Source organism: Cryptomeria japonica, unplaced genomic scaffold (genome assembly GCF_030272615.1).
Source record: "Cryptomeria japonica unplaced genomic scaffold, Sugi_1.0 HiC_scaffold_54, whole genome shotgun sequence".
NCBI lineage: Eukaryota > Viridiplantae > Streptophyta > Pinopsida > Cupressales > Cupressaceae > Cryptomeria > Cryptomeria japonica.
Window position 1 is genome coordinate 537,501 of NW_026728876.1, and position 15,000 is coordinate 552,500.

The 15,000-nt window shown below is 59.7% G+C and overlaps 1 non-coding gene across 1 annotated transcript; it reads left to right on the forward strand.

Moving 5' to 3' along the window:
- Window positions 1-11,843: 11,843 nt before the first annotated feature.
- LOC131862963 (5S ribosomal RNA) lies at window positions 11,844-11,962 on the forward strand. Its single transcript, XR_009361898.1, has one exon. It is a non-coding gene; the product is annotated as a 5S ribosomal RNA (ribosomal RNA).
- Window positions 11,963-15,000: the final 3,038 nt, after the last annotated feature.

Genomic DNA, 15,000 nt, shown 5'->3' on the forward strand with positions numbered 1-15,000 from the left:
GTGTAAAAAGGGCGTTGAAGGCAGGAAGCCTGGACGAAAGAGGCTACGAGGTCACCTCGAAGCGGTCTAAGAATCGGGCGCACTTGGGGCGACTACCAGTGCCAACCCCTTATCCCGCGGTGCGTCCGACACACAGAAATTTCCAAGGCGGCCAAGGAGCCTCCCCGCATAGCAATCGGGGTGTGAGGTTACGGATGCAGCATTGATAGCAATCGAGGTGTGAGGCGAAGGATGCAGAAGTGAGAGCCGAGGGATGTAGCAGAGATAGCAATCGGGGTGTGTGATGCAGAAGAGATAGCAATCGAGGTGTGCGGTGGGAAGGGCCCAGCAGCCAGAATGCATGAAGCGACGGATGAAGCAGTGATGACAACCGGGCTGTGAGGAGAGGAGGGATGCAGCCAAGAAAGCAATCAGGGCTCGAGGCAAGGGATGCATCAAGGATAGCAATCATGTTGTGAGGCGAGATTCCAAAGGCTAAACGTGAGAGGCTGCAGGGTCGACTCAGAGAGGTCTATGCATGTGAGAGGCTGAAAGCAAGGTCGACTCGGAGCGGTCTATGCATCGGGCGCGCTTGGGGCGACTACCAGTGCCAACCCCTTATCCCGCGACGCGTCCGACAAAGAGAACGTTCCAAGGCGGCAGAGGAGGTTACCAGCCGAAGGATGCAGTAGCAATAACAGGTATAGTTCCGCGGCGGCCGAGAAGACTCACCGCATAGGAATCGGGATGCGAGGCGAGGGATGCGGCGGGAAGGCCCCGACGGCTAAACGGAAGAGGCTGCAGGGCCGCCTCGGAATGGTCCAAGCATCGGATGCGATTGGGACGACTACCAGTGCCAACCCCTTATCCCGCGATGCGTCCGATACACAGATAGTTCCAAGGCGGCCGAGGAGCCTCACCGCATATCAATCGGGGTGCGAGGCGAGGGATGGGGCGGGAAGGCCCCAACGGCTAGACGGAAGAGGCTTCAGGGCCACCTCGGAATGGTCCAAGCATCGGACGCGCTTGGGGCGACTGCCAGTGCCAACCCCTTATCCCGCGATGCGTCCGATACACAGATGGTTCCAAGGCGGCCGAGGAGCCTCACCGCATAGCAATCGGGGGTGCGAGGCGAGGGATGGGGCGGGAAGGCCCCAACGGCTAGACGGAAGAGGCTTCAGGGCCGCCTAGGAATGGTCCAAGCATCGGACACGCTTGGGGCGACTACCAGTGACAGCCCCCTATCCCGCGATGCGTCCGATACGAAGATGGTTCCAAGGCGGCCGAGGAGCCTCACCGCATAGCAATCGGGGTGCGAGGTGGGGGATGCGGCGAGATGGCCCCAACGGCTAGACGGAAGAGGCCACAGGGCCGCGTCGGAATAGTCCAAGCATCGGACGCGCTTGGGGCGACTACCAGTGACAACCCCTTATCCCGCGATGCGTCCGATACGAAGATAGTTCCAAGGCGGCCGAGGAGCCTCACCGCATAGCAATCGGGGTGCGAGGTGGGGGATGCGGCGAGATGGCCCCAACGGCTAGACGGAAGAGGCTGCAGGGCCGCCTCGGAATAGTCCAAGCATCGGACGCGCTTGGGGCCACTTCCAGTGACAACCCCTTATCCCGCAATGCGTCCGATACGAAGATAGTTCCAAGGCGGCCGAAGAGCCTCACCGCATAGCAATCGGGGTGCGAGGTGGGGGATGCGGCGAGATGGCCCCAACGGCTAGACGGAAGAGGCCACAGGGCCGCCTCGGAATAGTCCAAGCATCGGACGCGCTTGGGGCGACTACCAGTGACAACCCCTTATCCCGCGATGCGTCCGATACGAAGATAGTTCCCAGGCGGCCGAGGAGCCTCACCGCATAGCAATCGGGGTGCGAGGCGAGGGATGCGGCGAGATGGCCCCAAAGGCTAGACGGAAGAGGCTGCAGGGCTGCCTCGGAATAGTCCAAGCATCGGACGCGCTTGGGGCGACTACCACTGCCAACCCCTTATCCCGCGATGCGTCCGATACACAGATAGTTCCGAGGCGGCCGAGGAGGTGGGGGATGCAGCGAGATGGCCCCAACGGCTAGACGGAAGAGGCTGCAGGGCCGCCTCGGAATAGTCCAAGCATCGGACGCGCTTGGGGCGACTACCAGTGACAACCCCTTATCCCGCGATGCGTCCGATACACAGATAGTTCCGAGGCGGCCAAGGAGCCTCACCGCATAGCAATCGTGGTGCGAGGTGGGGGATGCGGCGAGATGGCCCCAACGGCTAGACGGAAGAGGCTGCAGGGCCGCCTCGGAATGGTCCAAGCATCGGATGCGCTTGGGGCGACTACCACTGCCAACCCCTTATCCCGCGATGCGTCCGATACACAGATAGTTCCAAGGCGGCCGAGGAGCCTCACAGCATAGCAATCAGGGTGCGAGGCGAGGGATGCGGCGAGAAAGCCCCAACGGCTAGAGGGAAGAGGCTTCAGGTCCGCCTCGGAATGGTCCAAGCATCGGACGCGCTTGGGGCGACTACCAGTGACAACCCCTTATCCCGCGACGCGTCCGATACACAGATAGTTCCAAGGCGGCCGAGGAGCCTCACCGCATAGCAATCGGGGTGCGAGGCGAGGGATGCGGCGAGAAGGACCCAACGGCTACACGGAAGAGGCTTCGAGGCCGCCTCGGAATGGTCCAAGCATCGGACGCGCTTGGGGCGACTACCAGTGACAACCCCTTATCCCGCGACGCGTCCGATACACAGATAGTTCCAAGGCGGCCGAGGAGCCTCACCGCATAGCAATCGGGGTGCGAGGCGAGGGATGCGGCGAGAAGGACCCAACGGCTACACGGAAGAGGCTTCGGGGCCGCCTCGGAATGGTCCAAGCATCGGACGCGCTTGGGGCGACTACCAGTGACAACCCCTTATCCCGCGACGCGTCCGATACACAGATAGTTCCAAGGCGGCCGAGGAGCCTCACCGCATAGCAATCGGGGTGCGAGGCGAGGGATGCGGCGAGAAGGACCCAACGGCTAGACGGAAGAGGCTTCGGGTCCGCCTCGGAATGGTCCAAGCATCGGACGCGCTTGGGGCGACTACCAGTGACAACCCCTTATCCCGCGACGCGTCCGATACACAGATAGTTCCAAGGCGGCCGAGGAGCCTCACCGCATAGCAATCGGGGTGCGAGGCGAGGGATGCGGCGAGAAGGACCCAACGGCTAGACGGAAGAGGCTTCGGGTCCGCCTCGGAATGGTCCAAGCATCGGACGCGCTTGGGGCGACTACCAGTGACAACCCCTTATCCCGCGACGCGTCCGATACACAGATAGTTCCAAGGCGGCCGAGGAGCCTCACCGCATAGCAATCGGGGTGCGAGGCGAGGGATGCGGCGAGAAGGACCCAACGGCTAGACGGAAGAGGCTTCGGGTCCGCCTCGGAATGGTCCAAGCATCGGACGCGCTTGGGGCGACTACCAGTGACAACCCCTTATCCCGCGACGCGTCCGATACACAGATAGTTCCGAGGCGGCCGAGGAGCCTCACCGCATAGCAATCGGGGTGCGAGGCGAAGGATGCGGCGAGAAGGACCCAACGGCTAGACGGAAGAGGCTTCGGGTCCGCCTCGGAATGGTCTAAGCATCGGACGCGCTTGGGGCGACTACCAGTGACAACCCCTTATCCCGCGACGCGTCCGATACACAGATAGTTCCAAGGCGGCCGAGGAGCCTCACCGCATAGCAATCGGGGTGCGAGGCGAGGGATGCGGCGAGAAGGACCCAACGGCTAGACGGAAGAGGCTTCAGGGCCGCCTCGGAATGGTCCAAGCATCGAACGCGCTTGGGGCGACTACCAGTGACAACCCCTTATCCCGCGACGCGTCCGATACACAGATAGTTCCGAGGCGGCCGAGGAGCCTCACCGCATAGCAATCGGGGTGCGAGGCGAGGGATGCGGCGAGAAGGACCCAACGGCTAGACGGAAGAGGCTTCAGGGCCGCCTCGGAATGGTCCAAGCATCGGACGCGCTTGGGGCGACTACCAGTGACAACCCCTTATCCCGCGACGCGTCCGATACACAGATAGTTCCGAGGCGGCCGAGGAGCCTCACCGCATAGCAATCGGGGTGCGAGGCGAGGGATGCGGCGAGAAGGACCCAACGGCTAGACGGAAGAGGCTTCAGGGCCGCCTCGGAATGGTCCAAGCATCGGACGCGCTTGGGGCGACTACCAATGACAACCCCTTATCCCGCGACGCGTCCGATACACAGATAGTTCCGAGGCGGCCGAGGAGCCTCACCGCATAGCAATCGGGGTGCGAGGCGAGGGATGCGGCGAGAAGGACCCAACGGCTAGACGGAAGAGGCTTCAGGGCCGCCTCGGAATGGTCCAAGCATCGGACGCGCTTGGGGCGACTACCAGTGACAACCCCTTATCCCGCGACGCGTCCGATACACAGATAGTTCCGAGGCGGCCGAGGAGCCTCACCGCATAGCAATCGGGGTGCGAGGCGAGGGATGCGGCGAGAAGGACCCAACGGCTAGACGGAAGAGGCTTCAGGGCCGCCTCGGAATGGTCCAAGCATCGGACGCGCTTGGGGCGACTACCGTTGCCAACCCCTTATCCCGCGATGCGTCTGATACACAGATAGTTCCGAGGCGGCCGAGGAGCCTCACCGCATAGCAATCGGGTTGCGAGGCAGATTATTGGGAAGGGAACCCCCTGGGATGCGGCTCAAGCAGTGCCCAAAGGGACTGGAATGCGGAATCACATCGAGAGACCCAAATGCTATACGAGGGCTCAAATCGAATTATCGATTTGGCCACGACATGGACGCATCGGAACGACTACCTTTGCCGAACCACTCGCAATTGCATCCATACCGAAACCAATAGACATTTCCGTTAGAGCCCTCGCATAGCATTCGGGAATCTCGCATGCCCCTCTAAATCGACCAATGCTGGCGCTCAATGAAAATCCGAGCGCTACCACCGTTCGAGCGCCAGCATTGGTCGAGTTAGAGGGGCACGGGGGAGAATGCTCCAGTCAACACCTCCCCTATATAAGTTATTTGTCCGATTCTCGCACAACCGTAGTCTGCCTCGTCGAATCAAACAACGGTCCCAGATTCCGACTTCCGTTCCGTAGAGACCCAAAAGCTAGATGGAGGCTCGCAAGAAAGAGAGTCGGCGCATAGCAATCGGGTTTCTCGAACGTTTAGGGACCGAGCTCACTTGCGGATAGGGCAAAATCCGCCAAGCAACCCAAAAGCTAGACGGGGGCTTGAATCGAATCGCCTAGGCGGCCACAACAACGACGTGTTGGATCGACTACCAGTGCCAAACCATTCAGCAAGACTAGTCTGTGTCGAGGCCGGATAGAGATTCTCAGAGAGCGCCCGCATAGCATTTAGGAGACCTGCCGCGTCCCTCACACTCGACAAATGGTGGTGCACGTTTATAAATCCGAGCGATCCCAACCCTTTCAAGCACCAACATCGGTCGAGATAGAGGGGCACGGAGGGGGCTGCGTGAGACAACACAGTCCCCTATATAAGTTATTTGTCCGATTCTCACACATCCGAAGAATGGTCATCAAATCGGACAACAGCCCAAACTTCCGACTTCCGTCCCAGAAAGCCCAAGAGCTATCTAAAACGTTCATGGCCGGAACTCGATCGCGGCTATACCAGTCCGCCAAGCAACCCAAAAGCTAGACTGGAGCTCTAGTCGAATCACCTCTGTGGCCATTGCAAGGACGTGTTGGAGCGACTACCATTGCCGAACCATTCCGCAGGTCGAGTCCATACCAAGGCCGCATAGAGATTCACGATGAGCTCCTGCATAGCAATCAGGAGACTTGCCGTGTCCATCACAATCGATAAATCCTGGTGCAAGATTTTTGCATCCGAGCGCTCCAACCAGTCGAGCACCAGCATCAATCGACATAAACGGGCACGGGGGGAGGATGCTCGAGAACACTACCTCCCCTATATAAGTTATTTGTCCGATTCTCAAGCAGCCGAAGTCTGGTCATCGAATCGGGTCAAAGACCACAACTTCCGACTTTACCCACAATGCAAGTCATCGAATCGAACATCGGCCCCCGAGTCGGACTCCATGCGTATGTCAGGTCATCGGACCCAAATTCCGCCTTCCTGCGCATGGCGGGCCATCAATATCAACTCGGTCATCGGACCCAAACTCCGCCTTTTTGCGTATGGCACGCCTTCAAATCGGTCATCGGACCCAAATTCCGCCTTCCTGTGCATGGCGGGCCATCAACATCAACTCGGTCATCGGACCCAAATTCCGCCTTTCTGCGCATGGCACGCCATCAACTCGGTCATCGGACCCAAATTCCGCCTTCCTGCGCATGGCAGGTCATCGGACACAAATTCAGACCTCGCCAATATGCCTACGTATCGAATCGGTCATCGGACCCAACTTCCGACTTCATCCATACTGTAGGGTCTTTGAGGTTGGCGCGGTGCGCTCAACCCAGGGAGTCGACCCATCGAAGCATACACCTCCCCTATATAAGCTATTTGTCCGATTCCCACACCTGTGTAGTTTGCACCTCTGACCAGGACATCGACCCCAACTTCCGAACTCGACTGCAACGACGGCACCAGCGCCTTGGTGCGCACCTTGTGACGCACAGTCCCAACATTCGCCTTCCTGCACATGGCAGGTCATCGGACCCAAATTCCGACCTCGCGAGTATGCCTACATATCGAATCGGTCATCGGACCCAACTTCCGACTTCATCCATACCGTAGGGTCTTTGAGGTTGGCGCGGTGCGCTCAACCCGGGGAGTCGACCCAACGAAGCATACACCTCCCCTATATAAGCTATTTGTCCGATTCCCACACCTGTGTAGTTTGCACCTCCGATCAAGACATCGACCCCAACTTCCGAACTCGCCTCCAACGACCGAACCAGCGCCTTGGTGCGCACCTTGCAACGCACAGTGCCAACATTCGCCTTCCTGCACGTGGCAGGTCATCGGACCCAAATTCCGACCTCGCGAGTATGCCTACATATCGAATCGGTCATCGGACCCAACTTCCGACTTCATCCATACCGTAGGGTCTTTGAGGTTGGCGCGGTGCGCTCAACCCGGGGAGTCGACCCAACGAAGCATACACCTCCCCTATATAAGCTATTTGTCCGATTCCCACACCTGTGTAGCTTGCACCTCCGATCAGGACATCGACCCCAACTTCCGAACTCGACTAAAAAGACCGCACCAGCGCCTTGGTGTGCACCTTGCAACGCACAGTGTCAACATTCGCCTTCCTGCACATGGCAGGTCATCGGACCCAAATTCCGACCTCATGAGCATACCTACTAATCGAATTGGTCATCGGACCCAACTTCCGACTTCATCCATACCGTAGGGTCTTTGAGGTTGGCGCGGTGCGCTCAACCTGGGGAGTCGACCCATCGAAGCATACACCTCCCCTATATAAGCTATTTGTCCGATTCCGACACCTGTGTAGTTTGCACCTCCGCTCAGGACATCGACCCCAACTTCCGAACTCGCCTGCAACGACCGAACCAGCGCCTTGGTGCGCACCAAAAGTGCGCACTTTTGGAGGGCACTTTTGTGCGCTCCAAAGGTGCGCACTTTTGGAGGGCACTTTTCTGCGCTCCAAAGGTGCGCACTTTTGGAGGGCACTTTTTGGAGGGCACTTTTCTGCGCTCCAAAGGTGCGCACTTTTGGAGGGCACTTTTTGGAGGGCACTTTTCTGCGCTCCAAAGGTGCGCACTTTTGGAGGGCACTTTTTGGAGGGCACTTTTCTGCGCTCCAAAGGTGCGCACTTTTGGAGGGCACTTTTTGGAGGGCACTTTTCTGCGCTCCAAAGGTGCGCACTTTTGGAGGGCACTTTTTGGAGGGCACTTTTCTGCGCTCCAAAGGTGCGCACTTTTGGAGGGCACTTTTCTGCGCTCCAAAGGTGCGCACTTTTGGAGGGCACTTTTTGGAGGGCACTTTTCTGCGCTCCAAAGGTGCGCACTTTTGGAGGGCACTTTTCTGCGCTCCAAAGGTGCGCACTTTTGGAGGGCACTTTTTGGAGGGCACTTTTCTGCGCTCCAAAGGTGCGCACTTTTGGAGGGCACTTTTGTGCACTCCAAAGGTGCGCACTTTTGGAGGGCACTTTTCCTGTGCTCCAAAGGTGCACACCTAGGTGAGCACCTTCGACCACACCTTGTAGCACACCAAACTCTGACTTTCGACTTCATCCGCAATGCAGGGTCTTTGAGGTTGGCGCAATGCGCACAACCAGGGGAGTCGACCCATCAAACCCAACACCTCCCCTATATAAGCTATTTGTCTGATTCTCATACATGCGTAGCCTGCAGGAGCAATTAGGACATCGACCCCAACTTTCGGCTTCTAAACGAAAACAAGGTCTTTGAGGTTGGTGTAATGCGAACAACTAGGGGAGTCAACCCATCAAACCCAACACCTCCCCTATATAAGCTATTTGTCTGATTCTCATACATGTGTAGTCTACAGGAGCAATTAGGACATCGACCCCAACTTTTGACTTCTTAACGAAAACAAGGTCTTTGAGGTTGACGTAATGCGCACAACCAGGGGAGTCGACCCATCAAACCCAACACCTCCCCTATATAAGCTATTTGTCCGATTCTCATACATGTGTAGCCTGCAGGAGCCATTAGGACATTGACCCCAACTTTTGACTTCTTAACGAAAACAAGGTCTTTGAGGTTGGCGTAATGCGCACAACCAAGGGAGTTGACCCATCAAACCCAACACCTCCCCTATATAAGCTATTTGTCTGATTCTCATACATGTGTAGCCTGCAACAACGATTAGGACATCCACCCCAACTTCTGAATTCGTCTGCGTTGACCGCACCAAAGGTGCACGCCTTGGTGCTCACCAAAATCCGACTTCCGACTTCTTCTGCTATGCGGGGTCTTTGAGGTTGGCGCAGTGCGCACAACCAGGGGAGTCAACCCACCGAATGCAACACCTCCCCTATATAAGCTATTTGTCTGATTCTCATACATGCGTAGACTGCAGCAATGATTAGGACATCCACCCCAACTTTTGACTTCTTAAACAAGACAGGGTCTTTGAAGTTGGTGCAGTGCACACAACCAGGGGAGTCGACCCATCAAACGCAACACCTCCCCTATATAAAGCTATTTGTCCGATTCTCATACGTGTAGTCTGCAGCAGCGATTAGGACATCGACCCCAACTTCCGAATTCGTTTGCATTGACCGCACCAAAGGTGCACGCCTTGGTGTGCACCCTGGAGTGCACTTTGGTGCTCACCTCGGTGCACACTTTGGTGTGCACCTCGGTGTGCACCAAAGGTGCGCACCTTGGAGCGCACCAAAGGTGTACACTTTGGAGCGCACCACATAGGGTCTTTGAGAGGTTGGCGCAGTGCGCACACCAAGGTGGGTGTTGAGGTGCGTGCCGAGGTGGGTGGGTGCTAGGGTGCGCTCCATGGTGGGTGCCAGGGTGGGTGCGTGCTAGGGTGGATTCCAAAGAGGGTCATAGGGTGGGTGCCAAGGTGGGTTGGTGATATAGTGGGTTCAAAGGTGGGTACTAGGGTGGGTTCCAAGGTGGGTCACAAGTTGGGTGCCAGGATGCGTGGGTGTTAGGTTGGGTGCCAAGGTGGGCTCCTGCGTGGGTGGGTGCTAGGGTGGGTTTCAAGGTGGACGCGAGGGCGGGTGCCAAGGTGGGTAACAAGTTGGGTGTTAGGATGGGTGAGTGCTAGAGTGGGTGCCAAGGTGGGTGGGTGCTAAGGTGGATGCCAAGGTGGTTCACAGGGTGGGTGGGTTCTAGGGTGAGTTCCAAGGTGGGTCACAGGTTCAGTGCTAGGGTGGGTGTCAAGGCGGGTGTCGAGGTGCCTGGGTGCTAGGGTGTGGATGCCAATGTGGGTCATAGGGTGGGTACTAGGGTGGGCTGCAATGTGGGTGCCAAGGTGGGTAACATGCTCGGTGGGTTCTAAATTGGGTGCCAGGGTGGGTGTGCACCCACCTTGCCCGAGGTGGGTGCCAAGGTGCCAGTGTGGGTGGGTGCTAAGGTGGATGCCAAGGTGGGTGAGAAGGTGGGTGATAGGTTGAGTGGTAGGATGGGTGGGTGCCAAGATGGGTCACAGGGTGGGTGCAAGGGTGGGTAGGTGCTAGGGTTGGTGTCAGGGTGGGTGGGTGCTAGGTTGGGTTCCAAGGTGGGTGCGAGGGTGAGTGTCAAGGTGGGTCACAGGTTAGGTGCTAGGATGGGTGAGTGCTAGGGTGCAAAGGTGCCAGGGTGGGTGCTAGGATGGGTCGATGCTAGGGTGAGTGGCAAGGTGGGTCCACAAGTGTCAAGGTGGGTGCCGAGGTGGGTGCCAAGTCGGCGACTGCTATGGTGGATGCCAAGGTGGGTCACGGGGTGGGTGCCAAGTTGCTAGGTTGGGTTCCAAGGTGGGTGCCAACGTGGGTGCTAGGGTGCGTGGGTTAAAGGGTGTGTCACAACGTGGGTGCCAGGATGGGTGCGCACCCACACTGGCCAAGACGGGTGCGGGTGCAAGGTTGGGTTCCAAGCCCGGTCACAGGCTGGGTGCTAGGATGGGTGGGTGCCAAGGTGGGCACCAGGGTGGGTGCACCCACCCTGGCCAAGGTGGGTCACGGGGTGGGTCCTAGGGTGGGTAACGGGGTGGGTACTAAGGTGCGTGCCAAGGTGGGTCATAGGGTGGGTGCCAAGGTGGGCACCAGGGTGGGTGTGCACCAACCCTAGCCAGGGTAGGTCACGGGGTGGTTGTCGGGGTGGGCGTCAAGGAGCCAAGGTGGGTGGCAAGTAGCCAAGTTGCGTGCCAAGGTGGGTGTCGGGGTGGGTGCCAAGGATCCAAGGTGGGTGCCAAGGAACCAAGGTGGGTGTCTGGGTGGGTGCCGAGGTGGGAGCCAGGGTGGGTCCCAAGGTGAGTGCAAAGGTGGGTGCCAGGGTCAAGGTGAGTGCCAATGTGGGTTCCAAGGTGCCAGGGTCAGGGTGAGTGCCAATGTGGGTTCAAAGGTGCTAAGTTGGGTGCGAGGTTGGGTGCGAGGGTGGGTGGGTGCCAAGGTGTGCTAGGTGGAAGCCCGGGTGGGTCGGCATCCCATGGGTGTCGAGTTGGGTGCCTGATGGGTGCTTCTTGTCAAGTTTTAGTCGTCGGGACTCATTTCGAGCCTTAGAGGTCGTTTCTTGTCCGGTTGCCCTGTCTTCGACCTGGGAACCCAATTTTGGTCCTCGGGTCCCATTTTTTTTTGTCTCGCATCCCACTTTTGGCCTGTGGCCTTTTCGGGGTCGATTCTCGTTTTGGGCATCAGAGCATGTTTCTTCTCCTAAAACCCAATATTTGTTTATTAAGTCTCGGAACACATTTTTGTTCTCGTGGACCCATCATGGGTCTTGGAACGCATTTGTGGTCCTTGGGTCCCATTTTGCATCCCGAAACTTGTGTTTTGGTGCTTGATCCCTATTTTGGGTGCCCACCTTGCACCAAGTGCGCACCCGGGGCAAACCGAGCGCCTTGGTGCACCGGGGCAAGATCGAGCGTGCACCCGAGGCGCCCCGAACATGCACCAAGGTGCACTCGGCCCACATGTGAGCGCAGGTCGTTGCGCCCGAGGTGGTGTGTGGGCACCGCGTTGCAGACGGGACACTGCACGCACACGACGCCCCCTCCAGGTGCACGCACGTAGGCCGGGCCGGGTGCACACCCGACGCCCTAGCAAGGTGCGCGCACCCGGGCAGGGCTCACACTTGGCGAACGGGGCGCACTTCGCGAGGGAGGGTGTGCACCTCGACGGGGGTGGGTGGCCGGGGTGGATTCGCACGTGGGTCGCGGTTTGCTAAGTACACACTGCGACAAGCTCATAACGGGTGCGATCATACCAGCGTTAGTGCACCGGATCCCATCAGAACTCCGCAGTTAAGCGCGCTTGGGCCGGAGTAGTACTGGGATGGGTGACCTCCCGGGAAGTCCCGGTGTTGCACCCTTTTTTAGTTTTTCGCCGGGCGTCGCAATGCTATTTGAATAAACCTTTTGCCCGTTTGCGTTCTCGTCGGGGCCGGGCCGGGCCGGGGTGCGCTGCCCGCACTACCGCGCGCGCGGGGGCGACACCGAGCGCGCACCCGAGGCGCCCCGAGCACACAGGCCACGGTGCAACCCGGGCGTTGTGCGCGCACCCCGGTGCGCCCGAGGTGCTGCGCGCGCACCCAGGTGAAATCGGTGTGCACCTCGGCCAGTGCGCGCTCGGTCGAGTCGCGCACGTTGGCCAAGGTGCACGGTGATGTTTCTTACTCTAAGGTTCCGCACCAGACGCCCGGGACAGGTGAGCGAAGCTGGGCGGGGCCGGGTGCGCGGCCGGGGCAGGTGCACGCAGCTGGAGAGAGCTTTGGAGCACACTTCGGAGCGCACCAATGATGCGCTCCATTCAAAAGTTTCCTGAAAAGGCAAAAAAAGTTGAGATTATAGAATTTCCCACTTGAGAGATTGTAAAAAAAAAAAATTTAAAATGAAGGAAACGCGGGTGCCAAGGTGTGCGCAGCCCAGCCCACCCTGGCGAAGGTGCACGCAAGGTGCGCACCCGAGGCAAACCGGACAATTAACCCAACTTTCGACTTCGCGCGCACCTTGGAGCGCACTTCGGAGCGCTCCTTGGTGCGCACCAATCTTGGGCACCTCGGAGTGCACCATGGCGCCCACCAAGGTGCGCACCCGGGGCAAACCGAGCTCCGACTTCGTGCGCACCTTGGAGCGCACGAAAGGTGCGCACCATGGCGCCCACCAAGGTGCGCAGCCCAGCCAAGGCGTGCGCATCAAGGTGCGCACCCTGGCGAAGGTGCGCACCCGGGGCAAACCGAGCTCCGACTTCGTGCGCACCTTGGAGCGCACAAAAGGTGCGCAACCCAGCCAAGGTGTGCGCACCCCGGTCAAACCGAGCTCCGAATCGTGCGCACCAGAGGTGCACGCCATCGTGCGCACCTTGGAGCACACTTCGGAGCCCTCCTTGGTGCGCGCCGATGTTGCGCACCTCGGAGCGCACCCGGGGAAAACAATGCAATTAACCCGACTTTCGACTTCGTGGGCACCTCGGAGCGCTCTCGGGTTCGCACCTCGGAGCACACCGAGGTGCGCACCTTTGATGCGCTGCCTTCACCAATTTCCAGAAAAGGCAAGAAAACATTGAGAAGGTGTGCGCACCGAGGTGCCCACCCTGGCGAAGGTGCACGCGAGGTGCGCACCCGGGGCAAACCGGGCTCCGACTTCGTGCACGCCGCACCTTGGAGCACACTTCGGAGCGCTCCTTGGTGCGCACCAGGGCGCGCAACCCAGCCGAGGTGCCCACCCCGGCGAAGGTGCACGCGAGGTGCGCACCCGGGGCAAACCGGGCTCCGACTTCGTGCACGCCATGGTGCCCACCGCGGCGAAGGTGCACGCGAGGTGCGCACCCGGGGCAAACCGGGCTCCGACTTCGTGCACGCCGCACCTTGGAGCACACTTCGGAGCGCTCCTTGGTGCGCACCATGGTGCCCACCAGGGCGCGCAACCCCGCCGAAGGTGCACGCGAGGTGCGCACCCGGGGCAAACCGGGCTCCGACTTCGTGCACGCCGCACCTTGGAGCACACTTCGGAGCGCTCCTTGGTGCGCACCATGGTGCCCACCAGGGCGCGCAACCCCGCCGAAGGTGCACGCGAGGTGCGCACCCGGGGCAAACCGGGCTCCGACTTCGTGCACGCCATGGTGCGCACCGCGGCGAAGGTGCGCACCCGGGGCAAACCGGGCTCCGACTTCGTGCACGCCGCACCTTGGAGCACACTTCGGAGCGCTCCTTGGTGCGCACCAGGGCGCGCAACCCAGCCGAGGTGCCCACCCCGGCGAAGGTGCACGCGAGGTGCGTACCCGGGGCAAACCGGGCTCCGACTTCGTGCACGCCGCACCTTGGAGCACACTTCGGAGCGCTCCTTGGTGCGCACCATGGTGCCCACCAGGCCGCGCAACCCAGCCAAGGTGTGCGCACCAAGGTGCACGCGAGGTGCGCACCCGGGGCAAACCGGGGTCCGACTTCGTGCACGCCGCACCTTGGAGCACACATCGGGGCGCTCCCGGGTTCGCACCGGCGTTGCGCACCGTGGTGGGCACCTCGGAGCACACCAAGGTGGGCAGCGAGGTGCGCACCTTTGATGCGATGCCTTCACTAATTTCCATAAAAGGCAAAAAAAAAACGAGATTTTAAAATTTCCGTTTTGAAAGATAGTGAGAAAAAGGGAATGCTGGTGCCATCTTGAGCCCGCCCTGGTGCGCAGCCCAGCCAAGGTGTGCGCACCAAGGTGCCCACCCTGGCGAAGGTGCGCGCCCGGGCAATTAACCCAACTTCCAACTTCGCGCGCGCCAGGGTGGGAGCGCACCCAACAACCGGGCCTGGGAAGAGCCAATGCGAGAAACCCCACCAAACGCTCTGACAAAAAAAGAGGGGGCGCTCCAGTAACCCCGCTTCGGAGCGCACCCTGGGCAAACCCAGCCAAGGTGCCCACCCCGGCCAAGGTGCAGGCGAGGTGCGCACCCGGGGCAAACCGGGCTCCGACAACGTGCACGCCGCACCTTGGAGCACACTTCGTAGCGCTCCCGGGTGCGCACCTCAGAGCACACCAAGGTGGGCAGCGAGGTGCGCACCTTTGATGCGCTGCCTTCACTAATTTCCAGAAAAGGCAAAAAAAAAAGGAGATTTTAAAATTTCCGTTTTGAAAGATAGTGAAAAAAACGGAACGCGCGTGCCATCTTGAGCCCGCCCTGGTGCGCAGCCCAGGTAAGGTGCCCACCCTGGCAAAGGTGCGCACCCGGGCAATTAACCCTACTTCCGACTTCGTGCGCGCCAGGGTGGCAACCGGGCCTCGGAAGAGCCAATGCGAGAAACCCCACCAAACGCTCCGACAAAAAAAGAGGCGGCGCTCCAATAACCCCGCTTCGGAGCGCAGCCGGGGCAAACCCAGCCAAGGTGCCCACCCCGACGAAGGTGCACGCGAGGTGCGCACC